Source organism: Physeter macrocephalus, chromosome 7 (genome assembly GCF_002837175.3).
Source record: "Physeter macrocephalus isolate SW-GA chromosome 7, ASM283717v5, whole genome shotgun sequence".
Classification (NCBI taxonomy): Eukaryota; Metazoa; Chordata; class Mammalia; order Artiodactyla; family Physeteridae; genus Physeter; species Physeter macrocephalus.
The window spans coordinates 137,359,405-137,376,164 of NC_041220.1; positions in this window are offsets into that span (position 1 = coordinate 137,359,405).

The window sequence follows — 16,760 nt, forward strand, 5'->3', positions numbered from 1 at the left end:
GTACACAAACATACACACTATACATACATACATACATTTGTGTGTGGGGAGGGTGTGTTGTGTAAGTATAGAGACAACATAAAATGTTTTCCTTCCTATGGATTGCATTACAATTTTTAAAATGTTAGGAAATCATTTATCAAAACCAGTAGATTATCTTTGACCTCAGACAGAAAAAAAATCTATCACATGTTGACAGACAACTGTGTATTGACTTCAAAGATAATTTACAAGAGATCAAAGTGAGCCAGTAATAACTACAGTAAGTTTAGAAAAAAAGGAAGAAATAGGCAGACACAAATTGGAAGACTAGGAAAAGGAGAAGAAAACAATGTGAGATCTTGATTCTTTTGCCTGGGAAAGAGGTGTGGATTCATCAAATATAAAAATAAATAATCTATAAATGTGCCTATGCCCCCTTTAACATTCTCACACTCTGTACAGTGAAGGCAATCTCTATCCTGAAGATATTTCTGCATGTTTCAGGAGTGATTTTTCAGCACCCATTTTTGCCTAAACTGTGGAATGATAATTACTATCTCCATCATGCCCCAGTGACTGAGCAGATGATTAGAAGAGGGCTTCCTGCAGCTTCTGGCTAACACCTAAAAAGCTTAATTTTTAAGAGACAAAGGGTGGCGAGGGACTAATGGGATTCAGGAGGAGGATGGAACTTGGTTGAGGAAAGGGGGAGAGATAATAAAGACATAAGGGGTGTCCATAATCAGAAAGTGTCTCACCCTGTGTGACACCCACTTCAGTAACTGCTGTCCCATCACTGTGCAGCTATGCTGAAAGCTACCTGGCCCTTCAATAAAGAACTCTGAATAATTCCCATTGCAGTTATGGAATTTTCTCCAGGGGAACATCGCAAGACGGATAGACCGACAATTGAAGCTGATTGGAGATTAAGGGTAGAGGGCTTCTAGGAAGCAGAAGGCCAGAGTCAGCATACACCTGTGTGGTTCATGAGCAGAGAAGAAACTCAAGACAAGAACAAACAATGGTAAGAACATATTCCTGAACACTCTTTATGGATTAGTGAGTTTCATCCTTCAAGAAGATGAAACTGTTTACCCATGATAAAATACTCATGGGTATTTTATTATCTTTACATTATAAAGAACTGTAAAAATGATGGTTCTCAAAGACTAGGGAAATGAGAAAAGACTATATTTATGTTATTGTATGTTAAACAATGTCTCTAGAATATTGAGACATTGTTTTACATACAATAACTCTATTGGAAAAAGCACCTGCGTACATTTAATATAGTGTAAAAACTATACTCATATACTTATATATATAGATGATACATTAATAAGGATTTACTAGCAACACCTCTTCAGTACTTTTTTATAATTACGAACTGTCATCTCTTTAAGAAGATTCAACTGTATTATATTTTTGAAAATTTTATATATAATACATTCTCACTGACAGTTTAAGAAGCTTTCTTTCCTAAAATTCTTTTTTTTTAAATTAATTAATTTTTTATTTATTTTTGGCTGCGTTGGGTCTTCGTTGCTGCACATGGGCTTTCTCTAGTTGCGGCGAGCGGGGGCTACTCCTTGTAGCAGCGCGTGGGTTTCTCATTGTGGTGGCTTCTCTTGTTTTGGAGCTCGGGCTCTAGGCACATGGGCTCAGTGGTTGTGGCATGCAGGCTCAGTAGTTGTGGCTCAAGGGCTCCAGAGCACAGGCTCTACAGTTGTGGCACACAGGCTTAGTTGCTCTGTGGCATGTGGGATCTTCCTGGACTAGGGATCAAACCTGTGTCCCCTGCGTTGGCAGGCGGATTCTTAACCACTGCGCCATCAGGGAAGTCCCATCTTTCTTAAAATTCTTAATACATAATATTGCACGTATTATAGAACTGAGCAAATAATTGAGAAACTATGTAAAGTTTACAAAAATGCAAAGTCTTGAGGGCAGGGGGAAGATTTTTGAGAAGTGGAAAATTAGACCCAACAAATATTCTCCACCCAAACTGTGGAAGAAACCATAAAGGGAAACTGTGTGGAAACTTGACAGTTTCCTAAGCATCATAAACCCATGAGCTTGCATCCAAAGGACAGACATGGATGCTTCCAGTAAGTTGGCCTAGCTTTGACGAGTAAAAGCAAATGTTTGTTCAATGCATACTTTGTGCAAAAAGTTTCTCTAAATGCTTTACATGTATTAAATCATTAATCTTGACAATATTCCTATAAAGCAATGACTATTATTGTTTTCATTAGAAAAATTATGGAATCGAGGCACAGAGAGGTAAAACAATTTGCCCAAGGTCACGTAGCAAGTAAATGATGGAACTACCGAGGCATTAAATCTATTCAAAGACTCACACTAAATTACAAACAAGATGTTCTTCTTCAAATTAGCTTGATGGTATAAAACACAGTATTCCTATTTAATTGTAATGGAAAAGAGAAGCAACCCCACATACATATGGTTAAAATTTCTAACAATTCAGGTCATATAAGCTAAGGGATTTAATTTAATTTAGAAAGATAAACAATTGCATTTTTTTCTTGGACCCAAATATCATGGAGGAATTCATACACATGAGTGATATAAGTCAATACCAGATTTGTGGTTTTAAGTGTTAAATTTGTACATCTATACCACTGGCTTACAATGAGATATCTTTTTAAGGACAGCATTGAGGTGGGGCTACGTCACAATCAAATGAATGCTCATTCAGCCTAATTAAAAACTCTAGGGGGTATTGGGATCCCTCACTCCTACCACCTGTGTTATGAATATGACCACTCCCCACAGGTTTTCTCCAAACCAAATATCCCGTGATTTATTTACCACTATAGGACTTCTCTACTTGAGTCTGATTGCAAGTTAATTCATCATATGATAGAAACTCGCCATAATGTAGTGATTATAAATCTTTTAGATTTCTGTTCATAAATAAAGATTTATGAGCAAGAGTTACATTCTTCTTTTCTTTCACATATAAATTAGCCTTAGGATTTTATGAATAATTCAACGTGAAAAATATCATCTTTCAAAGCTACGGTAAATAGTAAAGTTGTATGTGATTTTGTGCAAGGGTTTCTACGTGTATATGTTTAAATAAAACAAGGTAGAACAAGTATAAAAATTAGTAAATCTTACTTTAATGCTTTCTGAATTTTTGAGCATTTTGTTAAAATATGTCAAAATGCATCTTCTGGTCTTAGAAGACCACCTATAGAATAGGGTGATTTGTGAAGTAAACATTTTAATTTAAGATATTTAAATAGTGATTTATGTGGTATGTTTCTGTTTGGGTGTATTTTATAATTTAGAAACATTAATCACAAACAGTTTAAAAATAACTTTTCTGTTTAAGTTAAGGCTGCAGTCTTTGAGGTATTGATTCACAATACTGCCAATTCCCCTGAAAAAGAAAGAACATGAAGGAAAGCGAAGCTTTGGGAATCAGCCCAATCAATCTAATATTGTCCTTAAAATTCCTTTTGACTTGAAAGAAAACATTTCTGAATTTAGGTCAGATCTGGAATACATTTAAAACATTTATATAATATAATAAATTCCTTATCCTTTGGTAAATGCTCATTAATACACTATACAAAATTCTCACTAAGTATACTAAATATTTTTCACCCACAAGTTTATAACATTTTAATAGCAAGTGAAAAATACTAAAAAAATTTAATTTTGGTTAATTCTCTACTCTAACTCCAACAGTTAATATTTCTAATTATTTTAGGAAATATTACTAAGTACTGTTGCAACTAAATTTCTCAGCCAGCGTTCCATGCAGACTGTGAGAGCACAGGATTTGAAATCCCTCAGGACTGCTTTGGGATTCTCTCTCTGGATACGGACTTGACATTCCTAAGCTCAGTTTCTTCATCTTTAAAATGAAGATAACAATTGTGTTTATCTTGTTGGGTGGTTTTAAGAACTAAATGAGTTAATGGAAGTAAATCGCTTTGCATGGTGGCTGTTGGGGTTTAAGACCGAAGTAAGAGCCCAGAGTCGTTGACAAAGACATCAGTGGTTTAGTGGATGGGGGAGCTTACATGTCTGAAGCAAGGTCCTGGGGCGACTCCCCACCATGTGTGGAGGACGAGGACAGCAGTCTTCCTTCCTGGGAGGAAGGGGAGATGCCAGTTATAGGGGGAATCAGTCAAGTTGGCTCATTAGTTACCAGGGAAACCGGCAGAGGGGCACGCCCTCCCCTGTCCCTTTGATGAGAACAATCACCAGTTAGGGTGGGGCACGTATGCACGAAGGTCAGTCATGTGACTAGGGTGTAGGTGAAGCAGGCCCAGGTTGAGCAGGGGATGTAGAGAGAGCAACAGAACAGCCATCTTGAATTGCCTGACCATACAGTGGCACCAAATAATTACTAATTAAATATTATTAATTATCAAATTATTAATCATCAAATTAACATATCAATTATCAAATTAAATATTTATATTATTATTCTATTTATTCTGGAAAAATTGGTTAAGTAAATTTTGTAGCTATTGGCAACAACAGAAAAATCAATCTATATCCTTGAACATGTGTTTTTTTGAGATCTTTTCCAGTTTTATTGAAATATAATTGTCATATAACATTATATTAATTTAAGGTGTACAAATAATGATTTAATGTGTGTGTATATATATATATAAAGAGAGAGGCAGAGAGAAATGTTTACCACAGTAAGTTTAGTTAACATTCATTACCTCATGTATGTACTTAACAGTTTCTTTTCTTGTGATGAGAAGTTTTAAAATATACTGTTAGCAACTTTCAAATATACAATTGTTTTCTTGTTATTAGTAAGAGTGATAATTAGAATGGTAATAGTATTAATAACGATGGTAATATTTAACTTTTACTAAACAATTAGTTACCTGCCTCGTTTCACTGAATCATTACAAACCAGCTTTTGCAGTAGATTATGTTAATATCCCCATTTCACAGATAAGACTACAGAAATTCAGAGACAAAATAGTAAAGGGGAAAGAAATTTGAATTAAAAACTTAGAAAAACTTTCTTCAGGACTTGGTTTTAACAACTACTATTCTTCTTCAGCTCACCAGTTGTATGTGTACACACACACACACACACACACACACACACACACAGAGCAGTATGGAAACTAAAGTGATTATATGACAGATTGAGAAAGAGGAGAACTTTTTTATTTGGATTTTTGTTTAAGAATGCCTGCATGGCTCCCTCTTTTTAATTAATATCCACCCGGACCCAGTACATCTGATTCCAATGGTAAATGTTTACCAGCCTCTGGGGGAGGGTAGAGGAAAGAGAGCCCCCTGTTGTAGATGTCCCAATTTCCAATTTCTACAGTGTAAAATATTCTCATTATAACTTGCTTCAAGCTACAAGTGGTTGAAACTTGAAACAGCTTGCAAAATTCCCGAAAACATAATAATTAATAATCAATTCTAGAGAGCTGGCATGAACCACCTCCAGATTACCACTGCATTACCTGTTTTATTTTTCATTAAAACACTTCCTATCACCTAACATATTCCATAGTTACTGGTTAATTTTTAAATATCCTATCTACAAAACTGCCTCTAATTAAAATGTATGTTCCAAGGAATAATGAGAATAGAGATCTGATCTATCTTGTTGACTCCTCTATCCTCAGCATCTACAAAAGTGTACAGCATATAATAGGCACTCAATAAATATTTTTGAATGAATGAATGAATTTTCAGTTACTTTAAAATTTAATCCTATTAAAGTCATCACTTATCCTGATTTTCCTGTCCAAACTTCCAGCTGTATTTAGATTGGCATCATTATTTTATTTAAGTTCTTATGTGTCTCTAATGTGATTTGTTAAAATTATTAAAATAACTCATTCCACAAACATTAAGGCTAATTTATTTTCTGTGTTTATTATGTAGAACCCTAGACATTAAAAATTTAATCAGGGTAATCAATGTCAGCTGACTATATTTGCCTTTGAATATTTGTAATATTTACATGTGTTCTTTATTGAAACTGTACAGATAAGTTTATATGTTGCAAAAGGACTGTTCAAAGCAGAAAAATGGATTAGATTATCATAAACTTGGTCATTTTTGTGCTACTGCATTAAGATGACAAGATTTATTATTGGGGACATTTATTTACAGTTTAAAAAGTCAAAATTTGCTTCTTTTGGGGGGCACATTTGAATTATTTGTATTTTGATTCCATGATGTGTTTCATCTAAAAATTATTCCAGTTTCTTGTAACCCAACGGAGTTTTAATAAAGTCCTTAACTAAATGTTATATGTATTTGCATCTGTGGTGATATATTTATAGATAATATGTATATAAATAATTTTAATTTCATCCTTGCTATATTATCATTATGTAAATATATTTGAGTTTAACGGAGACAAAGTAATGCATGGATCAGTGCTTTGATGAACAAATGATCTTTTAGAAGTTATTTTTCTTGGTCAAATGTTATAGTACAATACGTACGATTGTGTTTCTTTAATGAAGTTTAATGGGATGATATATACATGCATGAACAACTCAGTGCCTGGCACATTGTAAATTCTCAATGAATTTTAGTTTATCCACATACTTTTTATAAATTATATCAGTCAGATATGATTTATGATATTTATGATGATTTTGCTATCCATGATTATGATATAAGGAATTTCACTCAACTTCTTAGTCTTTGCAAAGTACTTCTGGAATCCAAAATCATGAAAGAATTTAAAATTTTACACTCTTGGGGCTTCCCTGGTGGCATAGTTGTTAAGAATCCTCCTGCCAATGCACGGGACACGGGTTCGAGCCCTGGTGCTGGAAGATACCACATGCCACGGGGCAACTAAGCCCGTGCACCACAACTACTGAGCCTGCGCTCTAGAGCCCACGAACCACAACTACCGAAGCCTGTGTGCCTAGAGCCCGTGCTCCGCAACAAGAGAAGTCACCGCAATGAGAAGCCCACGCATCACAACGAAGAGTAGCCCCTGCTTGCCACAGCTAGAGAAAAGCCCGCGCGCAGCAACAAAAGACCCAACACGGCCAAAAATAAAATAAATAAAATAAATTTATATTTAAGAAAAGTCTTACACTCTTTTGGTTGTGAGCAGTAAAACAATGAATCAAATGTGTATGAATTCAAATGTGTACTTACACGTAACTTCCTGCTCACTATTTGCTAGCTATTACTCTAAGAATATAAAGGAAAACTGGCTAAGTGTGTTTGGAAATACTTTTCAGTTATTCACATGTTTGCACATAACTGTTAGGTTATTTTTGTATGCATATTAGTGAAGGTGAAGGTGGGTCCTATAGAAGCAGTAGAAATCTTGAAAACATACACATGCAGAGTGTGAGCCCCTACACAAAGCACCACCCCAAAATGCAAGCAACTGACCCAAACGCTGTATATGAGTTTTCTTTGTAGTGAGCTCTGATTTGCTGAAATCCCTAAGTATTCATTTACACAAACAGCAGTTATAGGGGTAGTTTCATCATCCAGAAAAAATAAACCTAACTACAAAGAAAATGAAGGAGAGATTACTTCCATTAGTTAATTTAAAATGGTATGTTAAAATATTTGTCTTTGGTTATTCAAATCTGGAAATTATTAAAATTTAATTTTAATGATATTTTAGATGAGGCAAAAATGATTAAATTATTATATGGTATGACTCTATTATAGATGACATGGAAAAAAATTTGTAGGTGGCAGCTGAGCCATATGTTGAGTCTGCTATATTCCTTATCATTCAGTAGAATACTCCTCTTTCTCCAAACTTTGCAAAAATACTGATTAATTTACCAGTTAAACTGCTCCTCCCAAATGTCAAGCTTGCAATGAATGTCTGTAATACAAATGTTTCATATTTTAAAATGATATCACTGCATGTCCTGAGGTAATATGTGCAAGAAAGAGGCCATTTAAACTACAGCTGTTCCAATTATAATGATTCACAAATGTATAATAATATAAACAAAATATTCTAATGACATTTTAGCATTATTGGTGCCAGACCAACAACTAAGCAAATAAATGAATATTTTGAAAAGGTTATCTAAGGTTATCGACTATCTAAGCTTTGAATTCAGACCTTACATTGCCGCATTTCAACCTGTCTTGGGCAAAAGATTTACTTGGGTTGCTGGCTTAAAATGATGATTCCTGGGTTGCACCATGATTCCTTTCTTAGTACATGTGAAGTGACTTCGAGAAGCCTGTACAGTATTTTTAACAAGACCCCCCCTGGAGATTATGGTGTAGGAAATTATGTGTCCACAGCTCACACTTTGGAAAACACTGTCCTTCTTCTCCATTGAAACTAGTCTTGTAGCAGAATAAAAACGACCGTCACAGAGGAGTGACCAAATAGCGTTAAGAGAAATTTCCTCAGAGACTTTGTGTCTGTATCACCATAGAGAGAAAGAAGATGAGAAAAATATGTGAAAAATATGTGAAATCTCAATATAAACGAACATCAAGGCTTAGGAATTTGTTTTAATAGATGCAAATTAGCATCTATAATAGGCTTAAAAGATGACCAATTCATTCACATTCTGCAGAGCTGGAAAAAGAAGCCCATAACTTTATTTCAAAATATTTTTGCAAGCTTGTATACTACCCACATGAGACAATCATTTTGTAGCTAAAATCACTAATTTATATAGGCTATAATAAATCTTCATAATACAAAAGTAAATGACAGATTATTAATATAAATACCTAAATGGAATTTTGGATGAGTTAAATTTTAAAATATAGATTTCTTTTCTTTGCAATTCTCTTTTTCTCTCATAAGTGAGGTACCGTGTTACAAAAAAATCTGCCTCTTATTGTGTTAGTTTATCCTTAGGCAGCAATCAGATATTCTTAGAGGAAATAGTATGGCCTATTCTTGAGAAGCTGGTTAAATCTAGCTACTGTGGGGTAGACTGATTCGAGGGCTTGAAGGTTCTGCATGGGTGAGTAGCGTTGCTATGGTAGGAACAGAATAGCTGTTCCTACCAGCAGAGCACATTTTAGCTGCTAGATAAAAGATGTAAATTCAGGTCAGTGCTTTAGTACAAAAAAAAAAAAAAAAAAGTTATTAGCAAGCTACCAAGTTTTCTTCTCCCCACTTGAGGTAGTCATTTCTCTCTTTCAGTAAATTTGTATTTTTAAAGGGCAGAATTTATAAATTTTAATTCAACAAATTATACATCAAACTTCATATAATATTTAAATCAACATAATGAAGCAGATGGAAAGCATGCCCGTGAATCAGAAAATTAAGATCACACCTTTTTTATTTTTGAAAACAGAACCCCATTAAACTATGATCACTTAGAATAATATTTTACAATACTTACAATCTCTTAAAGCAGAAGAGACAAAGCTCTGGAATCAAAATCATTTAAAAATTCCCGTGTATAATTCTATATGAATGCAAAGTTTTTTTAAGTAAAGGAGATTCCCCAAGGTAAAGATATATCTACCTCCACATTTTTACATCATGTTGACACAATCTTGAAACAGTTTACATTGTTTCTTACAGACAGGAATATTCAGGGAATTCCAAAGAGTCCCTCAAAATAGTCCCTAGTCCTTCTACTACTAGACCTGCATACAGTTACAGCCTAAACAACAAAAATAAAATGCAAGCAGAGAGGCACTTGAACACTCACAAAGCATGGATCTATTTAAATGACTATTTAAGGCTATTTGCTGCATACGAATCTTCTTGTTCACGGGTAGTGAATGTAGATGAGGGTTTCTACAAGATTGAATAATATAAGTTAATCCAAAAGATTTTACCAAATGTGGTGGCTATGAGAATGTGCTTCTTACATCTCTGAAGGCAGGTAAGTTAATTGACCAAGGGCCCCATCTGCTGCACTCTGGAATCTGCGTTGGCCCTGAAGGCTGAGACCAAACTTCCCATAGTCTGTTCCCTCTGATGTCTCAACCAGCAGGGATACTGTGGCAAGCCTGTGCCTGGAGAAGCAGGACTCCTCTGACGGATGACACTGTCTCATGGGCTTTCTAATGGCCTTGCTAAAATTGCCTTAGAGCTGATGGCAGTCTAAGATGCTTTCACCCAGTCTTCCCTTCTTTCCTCTTCCCTCCCTTCCTTCTTCCTTCCTTCCTTCCTTCCTTCCTCCCTTCCTTCTGTCTTTCCTCTGTTTCTCCCTTCCTCTCTTTTCTCCCTTACTTGGTGACCAGCCTGAATTGTGGCTTCATGGCTCTCCCAGCCTTCCAGGCTCCCTTTCCATTCTCTTTCACAAATATTTCCCTTAAAACTCTTCCTGCATATTTAATTCCAAGGTGGTATCTATTTCTAAGAGGACCTGAAATTACACACCTAAAAGAACAATCTGTTTTGGATCATATGGACAAATATCTGTCAATGCTTTCACCAATGTTTTGCCCTAAACAAAGCCAAAATTAAGCTGAGAAGAATCAAAGCAGATGTATCCAAGTAGGCACATAAAATCTGCAGTGATATTGAACATGTAAATAACATTTTTTCATCTTTTACTAATTGTGCTCCCCGATTTGAAACACTGCACCAAGATTGTTGAAAAGAGTACTATGATATTTAGAGACATTTACTGTAGAGACCTAGTCATTAATAAGAGTGTCTACTAGCGTTTACTCATTAATTTTTTTATTCACTCAGTCAACGGTTATGGGATGCCTGTGTGTCATGCACACAGGCATTCTGTTAGCTGAACAGGCAAAAATTCTGCTCTTGTAAATCTTTCCTTCTGTAGTGGAGACACTGAGAGGCAATAATAAATAAACGTGAAGTACAGAGTATGTCAGATGGTAAGGGCTATGTAGAGAATTAAAGCAGAGTAAGAGGCACAGAGATCCCTGATGAGGGAGTGGGACCAGGTGGAATTTTTAATAGAATAGTCAAGGAAGAGCTCAGTGAAAAGTTGAAATTTGAGCAAAGAACTAAAAGAGTGAAAGAGTAAGCCATGCAGATATCTCACAGAACATTCCAGGCAGAAGAAACAACAAGTACAAAGACTGAGACAGAAGCATGTATGCAGTGCTCTAGGAAGACAAAGAACTGGCTGGAGGAGTATGGGAAAGAGGAAATATGGTTGTAGCTCAGAGACACTACAGGACTGAGACCTTCTAGAGCTTCAGAAACAGTCTGTCGAGGGTTCTTACTTTCTCTGAATGGGATGGAAAGCCACTGGAAGGTTTGAGTAGAGATTATACATGTTTCTAAAAATAACACTTTCATTCCTGTGTATAGCAGAAGTATTAGGGGGACAGAAATGGAAGGAAAACAGGTTAGGAGGCTACTTTTAAACCAGAGGAGAGGAGATGGCAACTTGGAAATAGGTGAAAGCAGTGTTACTGATGACAAGTCAAGTGTTCCTGGATATGTTCTGTTAGTGGAGATGATAGGAATTGCAGACCAGGTAAGATGTGGGGTGTGAAGGAAAGAGTTAGGATGACCCTAAGTTTCTGGGCTGAGCAGCTGTAAGATGGAGTGGCCATTTATTAGGCTGGGGTAGGAGTACGCAAGTGTGTATGGGTAGTGTTAAGTCAGCAGATAAGCGTTTGAGCATATTAAGACTGAAATACATGTGAAACATCAAAATGGAGTTTTCTAAAGCAGGGAAACACAATTTTGGGGACATTCCCGTATGGACAACACTTAATCCTCAAGATGACCAAGCAAGTAAGTGTAGATAGAACATAGAAGAGGTTCAGAGTCTGAGGAGCGAAGAATTCCAATCTTTCAATATTGTAAATGGAGGAGAAACCTTCAAAAGACACTGCAAAAGAGTACATGATGAGTTAAGCCAAGAAAGTGAGGCATCTGGAGTTTCAAAGAAAGAAGGTACTTCAAGCAGGAGGAAGTGAACAACTGCAATAAATAACAATGCGTGAAGTAAGGTAAGAACTGAGAATTGCACACTGTGTTTAGCTCTGTGGAGATCAGTGCAGATTTTTGTTAGGAAAAGAATTGGTAGAGAATACATGAAACCTCAAGGATAGACAAGTCTTTCAAGCTTTTTTTTTTTCCTTTGAAAAGAAGAAGAGAAATGGGTGAAACTGGATGGCAAAGGAAGTCAAGAGAGGCTCTTTTTCTTTAATAATGAGGAATTAAAACTCTGTTTATAGGCTCATAAGGAAGATCTAATGAAAAGAAATAGAAATGTCTAAGAAAGAGAGTGAAGGGAGGACTGTTGGTGTGACTCCCTTGAATACAAGGTAGAAGGAAGAGAGTGAGCTTGTGGCCAACTTTGTCAGGACCCAACCCATACGCCTCAGAACAACCCACTCCTGTGCCTCAGGTAAACAACTTCCCTCTCTCCCGATTTTCATTTCTATGCCTGAAGACTTATTCTGTAGAGCCCTGGAAGACCATCTATAGGATGGACTGGAAGGTCCAGGGAATTAACATCTCCTGAGAACAACCCTTAACCAAGGACCTTAAATACTTATGTATAAAATACTCATTTCCTTTATCCCTCAGGTGGATAGCTCAAAAGTATGCATTTTATACTATTTCCTAGAAACTCCCCAGACGACTAACGGCTGTCATTCACTGTAGAATCTGATTTGATAGTGTATAATTTATTGAATGCCTTCTCTGTCCTTCATCACTTCTTCAGTTTTAAATCATATACCATACACTCTCCTCGTCTAAAACCCTCTTTCATTCAAATCATTGTCTCAGAGTCTGCTCCTGTTTAAACCCAGACTAGGGCAGGACTCTAGAGTACAATGCAGAATTTAGATTTGGCTAAAAGTAGAGAGTCATTCAATGCCACCAGAGAAGAACGGAGTATGTGGGCATAGGTGCCCTTTGACATATGGATAAGTTGCCAGGAGCTTGTGTAAATACTGTTCTAATTGCTTCCTATAATCTGAATGAAATTCAAAGCTCATCAGTTGGAATGAGGCTAATGGGAAGATTTTGGAGGTCGAGAAAAGGTACTAAATAGTTACCTAGGAGATGGGAAAAGTGTACTAGAGTAATGATTACCCAGGAGTATTAGGGAACTATGTGAGATTAGTGACCTTAAAATTAAAGTGAGACTTATTTGCAAAATTGTTCTGTTTCTTCAGTCCTATTCTGCTACATGGGTGCAGGTGCAGAAAGGAAGTTGGATAGCCCTGGGTCAGACTGTAGCTCCCAAGTCCCCATACTTTCTTGGAAATATATTTAAGTCTAGTGTAATTGAAAAACTCTTTTCCCTAGGGTTCTACCCCACCATACATAAGAATGAATAGGAGGGCTCCAGACGTTTGTATGTTTCTGGAGTAGTCCTCTCAAGCCGTCCCAAGTGGTAGCTCTTTTCTTTCTCTCAATCCTAGCGTGACTGGACCTGGCTGTGTGGTATCTATCTTCCTTGAACCACATGGCAACTTCTATATGATTCTCCCACCTTCCATAAGAATCCCAATCTTTGAATTTCATATCATCAAATTATATATATTCCGCTACCCTTCCTCGTTATTGTTAATCACAAATGCTTGGATTATTTCTTGAGTATTTTATTTTTATTTTTTTATTGAGGTATAATTGACATATAACATTATATTCATTTCAGGTGTATGGCATAATCATTTGATGTTTGAATACATGGAGAAATGATCTTAAGTATTTTAGTTCACTACTCCAGTCATAATATTTCTTGTTCTCAAAAGGTTTGGATTATTCTTGAATTTTAACTTCTGTTACTTTCTCTTTTTTGTTTGCAGGTAACCTTGTTTTCTGCTCTTAGCCACTTTCTCCCATGGTTACATCCTACATATTGTCATTACCAGTAACTTCCCTTCCACCTTAATCTCAACTTCAAAATATCTCATTCTCAGACAACATCCTTAATTCCCGCCTCACTCCATCCAATACTCCTATTCCTGCAAATTATTCAGCACTGCAGGTGATACTGAAAATTATCAATCCTACCAAATTTTTTTTACTATCCATCACACTTTTTGTGTCATTGTTTCTTTTTTTATTCCACTGAAATCCTATGATTCTTTATTATATTCAACCCTTTATTTGCACCTTGAACCTTATTCTCCCTGGCAATTAGTCATGCTTACCTTACAGAATTAGTCAAGATAAAGCATACTAAAGAAATCCACAGATATATTAATCAAAAAAACAAAGAACCCAATCAAAAAATTTCTCCAAAGAAGACATACAGATGGCCAAAAAACACATGAAAAGATGCTCAACATCACTAATTATTAGAGAAACGCAAATCAAAACTACAATGAGGTAATCACCTCACACCAGTCAGAATGGCCATCATCAAAACATCTACAAATAATAAATGCTGGAGAGGGTGCAGAGAGAAGGGAACTCTCCTACACTGTTGGTGGGAATGTAAATTGTACAGCTGCTATGGAGAACAATATGGAGGTTCCTTAAAAACTAAAAATACAGCAATTTTTATGATCCAGCAATCACACTTCTAGGCACATATCTGGAGAAATCCATAATTCAAAATATACCTGCACCCCAATGTTCATTTCAGCACTATTTACGATAGCCAGGACATGGAAGCAACCTAAATGTCCAACGACAGAGGAATGGACAAAGAAGATGTGGTACATATATACAGTGGACTATTACTCAGCCATAAAAAGGAATGAAATAGTGCCATTTGCAGTGACATGGATGGACCTAGAGACTGTCATACAGAGTGAGATAAGTCAGAAAGAGAAAGACAAATATTGTATAATATCCCTTATATGTGGAATCTAGAAAAATGGTACAGATGAACTTATTTGCAAAGCAGAAGTAGAGACATAGATGTAGAAAACAATTTTTGGTTACCAAGGTGGGAAGGGAAGGTGGGATGAACTGGGAGATTGGGACTGACATATATACACTACTATGTATAAAACAGATAACTGATGAGAACCTACCGTAAAGCACAGGGAAGTCTACTCAGTGCTCTGTGGTGACCTAGATGGGAAGGGAATCTAAAAAAGAGTGGATATATGTATACGTATAACTGATTCACTTTGTTGTACAGCTGAAACTAACACAGCATTATAAAGTGACTATACTTCAATAAAAATTAAGAAAAAAAAATCCACAGATATTTTATGTGTAGGTTGATAAAGATAAAAATATAGAAAAGTAGCTTTCTCTATATTCCCCTGACTACCTATCTTTTTAGGAGTGACTGTGTGCATGCACTATCCTAAACACTGTGAGATGTGAGCAATTTAAGAGGCAGCCCTTCCAAGGAGAAGCTTGCCTTTGGTTTGTGCACGGGCATGGGTCACAGACCTACTTACAAAATTATTCTAATGACAATGTAAAATATGAACACTTGTATCCTAGTCTGTGTATATAAGAAATGACCTTACGAAAGTCTAGAGTTGGAGTAAAGATTATGAACACAGAATGTCATCAATGTTTAAGAAGCAAGTAGAGGATAAGGAATATTTTCAGTAGGCTGAGAAAGTTTCATCAGAGAAAGAGGAGAAGAACAGTTGGCAAAGAATGGAAAAGAGAGAACAAAGCAGGGAGCAGTTTTAAGAGTGAGAGAGTATTAGATAGAGATGAAATAATGCAGGTAAGTAGAGAAGGATGTGCATAAAGTTGAATTTTGCAGTAAGAGATCATTGATGAGTTTTGCAGAACATTTTCTGTTGAAGGCTAATGGTGGAAGTAAAAGTGCTTGGAATGATGAAAAAATGGAAAGAAATGAGATGGGCAAACATAAACTGTTTTATCAATATATTTGATCATGAGGAGGAGGAGGACATATTTATGGGCAGGTAAAGAAGGATGAAGGACATTTTATGATTGGCGGGGATGTTGGCTCAATATCACCAAGTAGGAGACTCAGTGAAAAGTAAAAGATTAAAGTGTAAATGTTTTCTGCTTTGCTCATTCCCTGGAAACCACATGATGACACTTAGTCATTTAATGTTGCTAGGGATGGCACTGTTAGGCAGCAAATATTTTTTTATATGCAGACAATCCTCCTCGAATATCAGTTCTTCCACATTGCCAGTTGTAGGGTTTTTAATCTTCTCCAGGGAAAACACGTGTGTGATAGGCTGTCACAGTATTTCTAGATCTTGCCACTGCAAGATCCTTAAAGTATTATAATCACCACAAGGGAAAATAGTAAGTAGAAACATACAACGTGCCTCAAAAATTGTATGTCTTATTCTCTGGGTGGAGTGGTGGGGTGGTAGATACACATACTTGGTTATTTGTAATGGCTCAGTCAGGTAAAAGATAAAGTTGACCATTTGTGTCCCAAAGGAGAAACGTTTCACTGAAATGTCATAACTCCAATCATCTAGATTATAAAGGAGAGTATCAGAGCATTTCCTCACTTTAGAAGGAATTACTAATCACATTTATATAATAGAGAAATACTCATATAGCATAAGCAAACTGTATTTTTCTTCCTTCCCCACTCCAGGTTGCATGACAGAGATTTTTCTATTTGAGATTAAAAAAAGAAACCAATTTAGGTGATATTTGACTATTATTTAATATTACTTTTAGCAGAAAATTAAAAAGAGCCTTGTCAAATAAAATCTAAGGTATACTAAAAACTCTTTGAACTGGGCTCTGTTTCTCTTTGTTATGGATGCCCACATCATGCTTTATATAATACCAAATTATTAAATAGGTCTCAGCAAAGAGAAGGGAATTATCCTGGTACTTTGGCAAAGTTTCTAAAAGTAACACTTAGTGTATGTCAGAGGCAAACAAAAATAATGTGAGCAGTCTTCCAAGTGAACTAACAGCATAACATTTTAGAAAAGTCTTCAGATGA